The 12,184-nt window shown below is 55.5% G+C and overlaps 1 protein-coding gene across 3 annotated transcripts in view; it reads right to left on the bottom strand.

The window, feature by feature from the left end:
* Positions 1-1,201, bottom strand: part of ATP2B4 (ATPase plasma membrane Ca2+ transporting 4) — a 79,204-nt gene extending 78,003 nt beyond the window's left edge. For 2 of the 3 annotated variants that reach the window (XM_064732900.1, XM_064732902.1), the window contains exon 1: positions 1,041-1,200. The gene's annotated coding sequence lies outside the window, so the exon portion shown is untranslated. Of the gene's footprint in view, positions 1-1,040 lie in introns of all 3 variants that reach the window. The other variant, XM_064732903.1, reaches the window with a different exon arrangement.
* Positions 1,202-12,184: the final 10,983 nt, after the last annotated feature.

Here is a 12,184-nt window from a genome sequence, read left to right as displayed (position 1 = left end):
CCGCCGGGCAGCCCACGGGGGGCACGGACCCACCGAGCCAGGCCGGGGATGCTGCGAGGCTCCGGAGCCGGGGCTGGGATGCAGGGACAGCGCTGAGGGCACAGGCAGGAGGAGGCGGACGAGGCCAGAGCCTGGCCGGGCTTCCAATAGATTTCCTGATTTATTTTTTAATTTATTTTCCGCCTCCCCACTCCTGTTTTCTCTGCCTTGGCTCTGCCCAGCTGGATTGGTGCAGGCAGGAGGGGGACGTGCCCAGCCGTGGCGTGGGCAACCCCCACGCACCTCCCCACCGCATCCCACCCACCCCACCCCAGTCACCCCACTCCTGACAGGGAGCAGCCCCCTTTTCTACCCCACAGGTGGGGAAAAACCACCCCAAACCCACCCACGCAGCACCTTCCCCGCTCTGTCCTTGGGCTGCCGCAAGCCCCCCTCCCCTTCCCCCGCCTCTTCCTTCCTCCATCATCCTCATCCTCCTCCTCCCCGCAATGCCACAACTCGCTGCCTCCCAAAAAATCCAGCAACACGCGCGACCGGGACCCCCCGCACCCCCACCAGCCGCCTCAAAGGCGGGCAACAAGTTATAGGATCCGACCGGAGCGTCCTCCCCCGCCCCAAATACCGGGGGGCTGCCGGGCTTGCCCCCCACAAGATGTTTGGGGGCTGCACGCCCCGCAGCCGCCCACGCCCCGGAACGGCCGGACCGCGCTCACCCCATCACCCCACCACTCCCACATTGGGGTTGGGGTCGGGGGGGGTCCCACACCGAGCCCCCCCATGATGTAGGACCCCAAAGCGAGTCCCCCCCATCCCACCTGCTGCACCGGGACGGAGCGGGGCGGTGAAATCCCCGCTGCCCGCGCCCCCACCCGCCCGGCACAACGGGGACAGCGATGCTCCCACCCACCCGCGCCCCCCGCTCCGACAAAGAACCCCCCCCAACGCCACTCCCAGTGTCCCCGCAGTGTCCCCAACACCTCCAAACCCCCCTGGGGACCCCCGTACCCCGCTGGCTTGGTCCCCCCGCAGCGCGCACTCACCGGCTCCGGTCCCACGGCGCCCGGCTGGCGGCGGAGCCCCCGCGACTGGCCATGGGATGGAGGGGGAGCGGTCCCGGAGCTAACGGGAGAAAACGCTTGTCATGGCAACCCCCGTGCCGTGCGGGGCCGTGCGGGGCCGGGCCGGCGAGGGAGGGGACGGCGGGCAGGGAGGGGGAGGGCTCGTCCCAGCCCGCCGGGGGAGGGGCTCCCTTAAGGTGGCTGCACGCCCCGACGGCTGCTTAAGGGGGACGGGCAAAGGAACGGGGTGAAGGGCACGGCCAGGGGGGACAGCAAGGTGGGGGGACCCCAAACTGGGGCAGCAGGCCGTGGGCAGAGTGGGGGGTGCATGGCTGGAAAGGGTGGGGACAGCCCTGGGTAATGTGGGGACACCCCCGGGCAATATGGGGAACCCCAGTCAAGTTGGGGCAGCCCCAGCCCTGGGGGTGGGGGGCACCCAAGCAGGGTGGGGACACCCCAGGCAATGTAGGGACACCCCTGGGAAGAGTGAGGTCACCCCCAGGCAATATGGGGACCCCCAGGCAATATAGGGACACACTGGACAGGCCAGTGTGTGCACCCACAGAAAGAGTGAGGACACCCCTGGTCAATTTGGGGACCCCCCAGCAGCCCTGTACTTGCACCCCCAGGCAATGTGGGGATCCCCTGGGAAGAGTGGGGAGGATGCACCCCCAGAAAGTTTGGGGATCCTAAGACAAGAGAATATTTGTACCCCAAACTGAGAGGACACCACAGGCAAAGCAGAGGGTGCTACCCAAAATAATGTGGGGACCCCCCGGGTAATGTGAGCACCCCAAAAAGGGAGGGTACCCTCATGCCCAACCCTCTCCCCACTCTGGGTGTGGGGAAGGCAGAAGGAACTTTGTGACCTGTGGCAAAATTGGGGTTCTTTGTGGGGTTTTAGCGGTTTTGGTGTTGACCCCCTGGTCTGAGCCACCCTGTCCTCTCATGGGCCACCATCACCCTGAGAGCCACCAGGGTCCAGCATGACCAGCCCCCCCACACCCCAAATCCCACCCTCACCCCTTTTTTTAAAGGAACCCGGATAAAATCCCTCATGGAATCCTTCCCAAAGCAGGAAAAGCTCCGGCCCTGCTGCCACACGCTGTGGCCTCGGGCCCAGCAGGGCTGGGAGGGGGCGCCTGCAATAATCCCCTCCCTAGGCCCAGTTTGGCCATTCCTCTTCCAGTTAAACCAGTGGAACGGCCACAGCCCCTAATTAGCCCATCATTAACCCCTCATTAGTGCTTCCAAGGGTTTTTTACCCCCTTGAGGGCCTGAACCTCCATAATTCCACACCCCAAGGCCTCCAGGCCCTGAGGTGCTGCATAGGCCTGAGCTGGGCCTGGATGTGGAGGCCAAGCCTGGCAATTAATTTCCATAACATTTTTCAGCAAAATCCCTCCCTCCGATGACCAGGATGGATTTTCCCACTCAGCTGAGCTGATCCAGAGGTTGTTTTGGAGCAAGGAATGTCGTTTGGAGTCACTTGAGTGACATCAGAGCTGCCCATGTTGGATTTAATTCCATCTCCGCATCCTTTGGAGCACAACCTGGCCCCAGGCTTTGCTTTGGAAAGAGGAAAATGCCCTGGGCTTGGAATTCCTCCTCAATTCCTCCTTGGGAGTTCACAGGGTTATTCTTACTGAAAATAAAATAAAATATTCCTACTGAAAATAAAATATTTCAGGGCTGGTGATTCTCATGACAAGGACAAACGAGTCTCAAAAACCAAACTCAGGCCTCTTCCACTGAACCACTCCATATTGGTCTGACACAAAAAAATGGGAATAAACCCAGGGATTTTATTCCTCCACCAAAATCTGCCAGCCCTGACCAGACTGGTTCTCCATGAGCATGGAACAGCTTGGAAAAGAGGTGTTGGAGCAGCTGGCAGGCACCACTTCCAATGCAAAACTGCTATTGAGATATAATGGCCTTTTCCAACAGGTTCTGGGAGCTTGGAAGGAATCTCTGACCATCTGGATTCTGGCTCCTGGAAGGAAATCAGCCTTCCTGCCTCAGGGAAGCCGTGTGAGCAGGGCAGCTCGGCTATGCTGGGAATTTGCAGCCTCCTCAGGCTCCTGGGTTTGGGTTGAAATGGGGGAAAAGCAGATTTTCCACCCGGGGCAGTGGCTGCGGGAAGGAGCAGCCAAAATTCATGTGGGAAATGTGATTCTTGTGTGGTGATTCCTGAACAGAACCATGAACAGCCCCAGAGCTTCTTCCAGGCCACGTTTAAGGAGAAGCACATGGAGGAAAAAGGGAAAATCCTGGCAGGAGCAGGAGTGTCACCTCCAAGCCAGCACCGAGCTGTCCCCACATGATGCAGACGGGGAAAAATTCCTTCACAGAATATTTTGGGACCCTCTGTGTGTGTGTCTCTGCTTCCCTCCTGCTCCACCCCCTTCAGCCACAGGCCACCTGCTCCTCCTGGTGGCTTGGCCACCCCCGGGGTGGTGACAGAGGTGTCCCCACACTGTGCCCAGAGCAGGGAGGAGGACACAAGCCCAGAGTGCAGGGGTGGCACTGGGGACAGGCTGGATTTGGGGTGACAGCAGGGACAGGCTGGATTTGGGGTGACAGTGGGGACAGGCTGATTTTTGAGGTGACAGTGAGGACAGGCTGATTTGGGGTGACAATGGGAACAGGCTGATTTGGGGTGACAATGGGGACAGGCTGGATTTAAGGCGACAACAGGGACAGGCTGGTTTGGCTCTTATCAGGAGAGCTCTGAGGGAGATTCTGGATCCCACTGGGAGTCCCTGCGGGGCTGGGCTGAGCCTTTGTCCTCCTCATCCTCCTCAGATCGTGGCTGGATTGAGATTTATTCCCTTTTTTCCATGGCTCTGGCCGTGGATGCAGGGGCCAAATCCCATTTCCCAGCTGGGATGCAGCCAGGAGCTTTGTCCTGGGTGCAGGAGGGATTCTTGGGTGGATTCCTGGATGGATTCCTGGGTGGATTCCCAGATGGATTCATGGGTGGATTCACAGATGGATTCCTGGATGGATTCCTGGGTGAATTCCTCTCATTCCTTGCTCCCAGCACCTGTTGCAGGCTCCTCTGGATCCCCACCACATCCCAAAGGCCTCTCCCTTCCCATTTTCTGGAAAACCACCCAAACTCCCCCAGAGACCAGCAGCACCCAAATTCTCCATCAAGGCCCAAATCCCCATGGGAATCTTGGCTGTTATCCCAATTTTTGCCACCTCTTTCCTTCTCCCAGCACTTTTCTGGCTACTCTGGATGTGAAGCAGAGCAGTGGGCAGTGCCAGGCCTTGAGGAGACCCAGCAGCACCAAGGTAAAATAAATAACTCCAAAACAGAAAACTTCTCCCCCAGGCTCTTCCCTTATAAAAAAAGAATGAATAAAGAAAAAAAAATCTGTCTTCCCTGATGATTTCTCTTTAAACCCAGCCTCTAATATTTGGATTAATTTGCTTTTAATGCCTCCCAGGCTGGGAACTTGTAGGTGGAGTTTTTTAGCCCGAAAAATGAATTAAATCAGCCGAGTTGTATCAGCCAAGTTACAAACCCATCAAAACCCGGGGCCAGATCCTGATCTCATCCCCGGAGGGGGCGGACGGGGTAAATCCAGCGCTGCTGGAATACACGGGGAAGGATTTTGGGGAAAGATTTTGGGGAAGGATTTTTGGAAAGGATTTTGGGGAAAGATTTTGGGGAAGGATTTTGGGAAGGATTTTTGGGAAGGATTTTGGGGAAAGATTTTGGGAAGGATTTGGGGAAGGATTTTGGGAAAGGATTTTGGGGAAAGATTTTGGGAAGGATTTGGGGAAAGATTTTGGGAAGGATTTGGGGAAGGATTTTGGAAAGGATTTGGGGAAAGATTTTGGGAAGGATTTTGTCACCGAGCTCCGGATTGGACCCCCCGGGTTTCTCATGGAAACACTGAGTGACTTTGGAGCACAAGGCAGAGTCAGGCGTCTGTGAAATCTCTCTCCATTCAAGGGCTAAATATAGGGAGAGGAGCGGCAGCGCTGTCACTGCTCGGGGATAAATAAACCCTGGAGAGGCTCTGCCGGGAATGCCGCGGGGTCCTGGGGGCACTGCAGGGACCACGGAGCTGGAGATGCTCCCACAGCTGCTGCAAAGGGGATTTCAAGGATTTTTCCTGCTTTTTCCTCCCTCTTTTCCTGCTTTTCCTCCCTCTTTTCCCTCTCCCTGCTCATCCCTGAGCTGCAGCACCCAGAGGTGCCAGTTCAAGGCTTGGATTCTTGCCTGGAGTTTGGGATGCCAATGGAAAAGGTCTTATCCCCATCCCTGCTGGAAAGGGGATTGAAGGGATTTTTCCTGCTTTTTCGCCCTCTTTTCCTGCTTTTTCTCCCTTTTCCCCTGCTTTTCCTCCCTCTTTTCCTGCTTTTCCTCCCTCTTTTCCCTCTCCCTGCTCATCCCTGAGCTGCAGCACCCAGAGGTGCCAGTTCAAGGCTGGGATTCTTGCCTGGAGTTTGGGATGCCAATGGAAAAGGTCCCATCCCCGTCCCATTGCACCCACAGCAATTCCCTGCTCTGCTCTGGCTTTTTCCTCACCCCAAGGCCTTTGGAGACCTCCCCAAAAATAAAAATTCCCGCAGCCACGGAACTGCTAATTACCCATCACCGCACTAATGAACCTCTCCTAGGCCATTCCTGCTCCCAATTACTCCAACAGCGCCGTTAATTCCTAATTAAGCAGCTCCTTCATCAGGGAAAAGGGCCTTGAAAGGAGAAGGGAAAACGCCAGAGGAGGAATTTGGGGTTCGGGAGGGATTTTTGCTTTATGGCTGTAATTAGGAGATGAAATTGTTTGCTCACCTACAGAATTCATCACCAGAGTGCCTCGGAGCCTTTCCCTTCCCCATCCCTGCACATTTCTAGTTGGAAGCACGGCAGGATTTAAATTTTTATTAAACCCCCAAAATTTGTGACAGCTCAGGAGGAACCTCTGGGCGGGATGAGGGGAAATCCGGGATCCTGGATCCATGCTTTTCCATGGATTTCCCTAGGGAAACAACTCCAGGGAAAACCCCCGAGATCCCCAAATGAACATTTTATCCCTCCGGTCCCGACCTCGTTTCATTCCTCACATCAAGGAGGAACCTCGTACTCGGTGTTTGCGGCGCGGTAACAGCTCGGGGACCTTGGTGGGCCCGAGGAAAGTCCCCGCAGCCGGCGGTGACAGCGCGGTGGGCGGTGCTGAAAGGGAGCGGGGAGCCAAGTGACAGCGAGGGAGAGGCACAAAAACGCTCTGCCCGTCACTGCCGAGCTGTCAGCCCCGAGCCGGGGAGGCGGGGGAGCTCCCAGGCCCCGCTTCGGGACCGCTCTTCCCTCCGGGGATGAAGGGAGAAGGTGCTGGAAGAGCTGGAGATGCTCTTGGTCCCACCTGGATGCCACAGAGCATGGAGGTGAAATCCTGGCATGCCACAGGGTGATCCCAATTTTGTCGCCTTCACAAAGTTTTGGGGTTGGGAGCAGCTTTTTCAAAACCCCAAGAGATTCCCAAAATCCAAAATTTGGAGGCCGAACCAGCGGGGCAGCCCCTGTGCAAGACGTGGAGCTCCAGCAAAGCCACTGGGAGCTTCCAGATATTCCAATCCTTCAGGATCCTCTGGATTCCTGCTTCCAGAAAGGTCGATTTGCCTCCTAACCCCAACTTCAGGTGCTTGGGGAGGCTGGGTGACAATGAGGGGACATCACTGGGGTTGATGCCACAGGGCAAAGCTGTGGTGACATCCAAAAGAGAGGTGAAATACCCAAAAAGAGGGTGAAATACCAAAAAAAAAAAAAAAAAAAAAAGGGTGAAATAGCCCAAAGAGGGGTGAAATAACATAAAAGGGGTGAAATACCCAAAAAAGGGGTGAAATACCCAAAAGAGGGGTGAAATATCCAAAAGAGAGGTGAAATATCCAAAAAAGGGATGGAACACCCAAAAGAGGAGAGAAATACTAAAATAAAAGGGGATGAAATATCCAAAAGAGGGGGTGAAATACCCAAAAGAAGGGTGAAATAACAAAAAATGGATGAAATAACCAAAAGAAGGGTGAAATACCAAAAAATGGATGAAATAACCAAAAGAGGGGTGTAATACCAAAACCAAAAAAGGGGTGACATATCCAAAAGAGGGGTGAAATATCCAAAAAAGGGATTAAATACCCAAAAGAGAGGTGAAATACCCAAAAGAGGAGTGAAATACTAAAAAAAGGGGTGAAAATGAGTGGAAATATCTTGGATGCAAAGGTGACCTCTTCCCAAAAGAGGAAGAAAGAAGGAATAAAGAAAACCAGACACATTTCCAAGTGCAACAAACCAAGACCGGCTCCTTTATTGGAATAATAACCATCAATAATGCATTGCTAAGGAGCTGCAGATGAGTGCAATTAAAAAAAGCAGCGCATTCCCCGAGCAAAAAAACCGAAATTATTCCTCACAGCTTCCCCGAGATTTATGGAAATGAAGCAATTCCTGAAGCTCGGCAGAGCCGGGGAGCCCGGCAGGGGAGAAAAGAGGAAAAAAAATGCAGGGGAAAAAAAAAATAAAAAGAGCCCTAATGTAGGGATTTATAAATATTTTACAGCTGAGGAGGAGTGGGGAGCCATGGATATAGATGGGATTGCGGGTGGCTGTGGTGGGAGGAAGGAATTAATCACAAAAACGGAGGAGAAACTTTGCTCCAGGAGCACGTGGCCGCACCCACGGCTCCCGAGGGGCCCCGGGTGCCAGGGAAAGTTTGGAGTTTGCTCTGGGAGGTGCAGGTGTGACCCCGCTGGTGATGCCATCCCTGCCCTTGGCAGCGTGCCGGGCACGGAGGAGGCACCGGGAATTCCTTGGGAAAGGCGGAGTGTAAATATTGACCAGGAAAAGCTGGTGGATAAGGGCTGGGAAAGCCATGCTGGGGTGAGCTGGGATTTGGGGCCACTCAGACACCCCAGAATTGCCATCCCGGAGTTATGGGATCGCAGGGAGTGGGATTTTTCCCTGCAGGATTTTTCCCTGGGGGATTTTTACCTGTGGGATTTTTCCCTGCAGGATTTTCCCTGGGGGATTTTTACCTGCGGGATTTTTCCCTGAGGGATTTTTCCCTCTGAACACCGAGTTTTTGGCACCCAGGAAATCCAGGCTTGGAAAAGCAGATCCCTGCTCTGCTTGGGAAGGTGACAGGGACATCCCAGCCACCTGTGGGTGGGACACCTCCCTCACACAGGGGAGGCTCAGCTTGGTCACCAGCGGGAATTTTTCCTGGAAAAAGCAGGATTGGAACTGCCCGGGGAGCTTTGGAGTCCCCATCCCTGGAGGTGCCCAAGGGAGGTGTGGATGTGACACTCCAGGTGAGGGAGTGGGAAGGGAGCAGGGAATGAGCTCCAGGAAATGTCACCTGGGATGGGGACAGCAGTGTCCTGTGTCCCTGGTAGGGAGGGGAGTGTATTCCCTGCTTCCCTGGAGAGCAGCAGAGGAGCAGAGGGAAGCCAAGGCCGTCTCGTGGGATCCTGGAATGGTTTGGGTGGGAAGGGACCTTCCAGCTCATCCCTGGGGACAGGGACACCTTTCACTGTCACACGTTGCTGGGACACTTCCAGGGATGGGGCAGCGCTCCAGGTTTGTGGAGCTGGAGCTGTTCCCACCCTCCACAAAGAGGGAGCAGGAGGAGGCTTGGGCTCCTCAGAACCTGCAGGGATCCTTCTGAGGCTGCAATATTTTCCTTTTCCCTCCCAATGTTTGACTTGTGCTTCCCAGGGACTTTGCAGCAGCTGGAACATCCCGTCCTTGCTCCATCCAGGCTGAGCACAGGGACAATCCTGCACCAGGATCGGGACCTTAGCTCCGAACCTGGCTCCATCTGCCGGGTCCTGGGTGCTGAGATCTCCTTGATCCCCATCCATCCTTCCCTTCTTGCCTCCATCCATCCATCCATCCATCCATCCATCCATCCATCCATCCATCCATCCATCCATCCATCCATCCCTGTGTCCATCCATCCATCCATCATCCATCCATCCATCCATCCATGGATTCCATCCATCCATCCATCCATGGATTCCATCCATCCATCCATCCATCCATCCATCCATCCATCCATCCATCCATCCATCCATCCATCCATCATCCATCCATCCATCCATCCATCCATCCATCCATCCATCCATCCCTGTGTCCGTCCATCCATCCATCCATCCATCCATCCATCCATCCATCCATCCATCCATCCATCCCTGTGTCCATCCATCCATCCATCCATCCATCCATCCATCCATCCATGGATTCCATCCATCCATCCATCCATCCATGGATCCATCCATCCATGGATCCATCCATCCCTCCATCCATCCCTCCATCCATGGATCATCCATCCATCCATCCATCCATCCATCCATCCATCCATCCATCCATCATCCATCCATCCATGGATTCCATCCATCCATCCCTTTATCCAACCTGGAAAATCTCCGTGGCACCTGCTGGGAGCCTCTGCAGGTACAAAACCCTCCCAGGGCTTCTTTAAAAATCCAAGAATTTCTCTTGGCCAGGGAGAAATGAGTCACAGCAGGGAGAGAGGGAGAGGAGAGGGAGCTCAGGGCAGCAGGAGGAAGGAGAAGCAGCAGCAGGGCTTGGATATGCTGGGAAAAGAGATGGGAATTCACTGGGAACAGCCATGGCCTGTTACACCTGGTGCAGCTGGAAATTTGGGACACAGCCACTGTCACACTCAGGGGATTTTCCTGCAGGATTTTTCCTACAGGATTTTCCCTGCAGGATTTTCCCTGACGGATTTTTCCCTGCAGGATTTCCCTGCAGGAATTTCCTCACAGGATTTTCCCTGCAGGATTTTTACCTGTGGGATTTTTCCATGCAAGATTTTCCCTGAGGGATTTTTACCTGCAGGATTTTCCCCTGCAGGATTTTTCCCTCTGAACACCGAGTTTTTGGCACCCAGGAATTCCAGGCTTGGAAAAGCAGATCCCTGCTCTGCTTGGGAAGGTGACAGGGACATCCCAGCCACCTGTGGGTGGGACACCTCCCTCACACAGGGGAGGCTCAGCTTGGTCACCAGCAGGAATTATTCCTGGAAAAAGCAGGATTGGAACTGCCTGAGGAGCTTTGGAGTCCCCACCTCGGAGGTGCCCAAGGAAGGCGCGGATGTGACACTCCGGGTGACAACACGGGGACAGGACACAGCTCGGACTCCACCACCCTTGGGGGACTCTCCAGCCTCGCTGGGATTCCTGGAACACGTCGGGGCCGCAGGAATCCCCGGCGGGAGGGTCCGCGCTGCGGCTCTGGCACAGATGTCCCTCCTTCCCTCCCTCCCTGTGTCGCACATCAGCGGTGACGCCAGCAGCTCCTGTCCCCGCTGACTGCCGCGACAGCCGATGCCAGCTCCCGGCTCTGACGTGCGAACCTGCCCTTCATTTGAGCTGTTTTCTCCCTTTTTTTTTTGTTTTCCCCCTCCAAGCCCCGCTCCGCTCCGCACGGGATGTGCCAGGCTGTGATGGAGCACCGGGAGCCCCCGGGCTTGGCGCGTCCCGGTTCCCGAGGAGCAATTAAACTAACGAGGGCCACGGGCTGGGCTGGCAGCGTCCCTGGCAGCTCGCGGTGAACCCGGGTCAGGAATGACACATCTCATCCATAAAGGATGGCGATGGATGAGGCTGAGATCCAGGATAAAAAATAAAATAACCAAGGAAGGGCAGGAGGGGAGGGAGAATCCGTCCCCAGAGCTCGGGAAGGGGATGGTGCAGCCCAGGGGGTGAGGGATGGAGGATCTCTGTAGGATTGGGGTGATGAGGGCTGGGGATTGTTGGGGCAAAGATCTGGGGTAGGTGTGGGAGATCGGGATGCAAACTTGAGTCCAGGTGTGCTCCAGATCCAAACCTGAGTCCAGGTGTGCTCCAGATCCAAATCTGAATCCAGGTGTGCTCCAGAGCCAAACCTGAGTCCAGGTGTGCTCCAGATCCAAATCTGAATCCAGGTGTGCTCCAGAGCCAAACCTGAGTCCAGGTGTGCTCCAGAGCCAAACCCCTGTCCAGGTGTGCTCCAGAGCCAAACCTGAGTCCAGGTGTGCTCCAGAGCCAAACCTGAGTCCAGGTGTGCTCCAGAGCCAAACCCCTGTCCAGGTGTGCCCCAGAGCCAAACCTGAGTCCAGGTGTGCTCCAGAGCCAAACCTGAGCCATCCAGGAGGGATTGAACCCTCCAGCCCTGCCACACACCCCCTCCAGCCGCCCTTTGTCCCCGTCCCCTTGTGATGAACATCCTTCCTCCCATTCTCCCTGAAATCCCAGCCTGTGCTGAGCTGGGATTGGGATCGAGGCTTTCCAGCCCAGATCCTGGAGGGGACCGAGCAGCTGCAGCCTGGCAGAGCAGTGTCCGGCCTGTGGGCACATCAGTGTCCAGCCTGGGGACAGAGCAGTGTCCAGCTTGTGGGGACATCAGTGTAATCAGTGTCCAGCCTCCAGACAGAGCAGTGTCCAGTTTGTGGGCACATCAGTGTCACAGGTGTCCAGGCTGGGAGAGCAGTGTCCAGCCTGTGGGAACATCAGTGTCATCAATGTCCACTTTGTGGGCACATCAGCATCCAGTTTGTGGGCACATCAGTGTAATTAGTGCCCAGTTTGTGGGCACATCAGTGTCTGGGCTGTGAGCACATCAGTGTCATCAGCGTCCAGCCTGCGGACAGAGCAGTGTCCAGTTTGTGGGCACATCAGTGTCATCACTGTCCATCCTGTGAGCACATCAGTGTCCATCCTGTGGACAGATCTGTGTCCAGTTTGTGGGCACATCATTGTCCAGCCTGTGGACACTTCTCCAGCCTGTGGGCACATCATTATCCATCCTGTGGACAGATCGGTGTCCATCCTTCAGACACACCACTGTCCATCCTACAGACACACCACTGTCCATTCTGCAGACACACCACTGTCCATCCTGTGGACAGAGCAGTGTCCATCCTACAGACACACCACTGTCCATCCTGCAGACACACCACTGTCCATCCAGAGGACACGTCACTGTCCATCCTGAGGACACAGCCCTGTCCATCCTGCACACAAACCCCTGTCCATCCTGAGGACAGAGCAGTGTCCATCCTGTGGACACACCACTGTCCATCCTGTGGACACACCACTGTCCATCCTGA

This window comes from Zonotrichia leucophrys, chromosome 26, assembly GCF_028769735.1.
Source record: "Zonotrichia leucophrys gambelii isolate GWCS_2022_RI chromosome 26, RI_Zleu_2.0, whole genome shotgun sequence".
NCBI classification, from domain to species: Eukaryota; Metazoa; Chordata; class Aves; order Passeriformes; family Passerellidae; genus Zonotrichia; species Zonotrichia leucophrys.
Note: the sequence above shows the minus strand (reverse complement) of the source record. Positions and strands in the feature narration are given on the sequence as shown.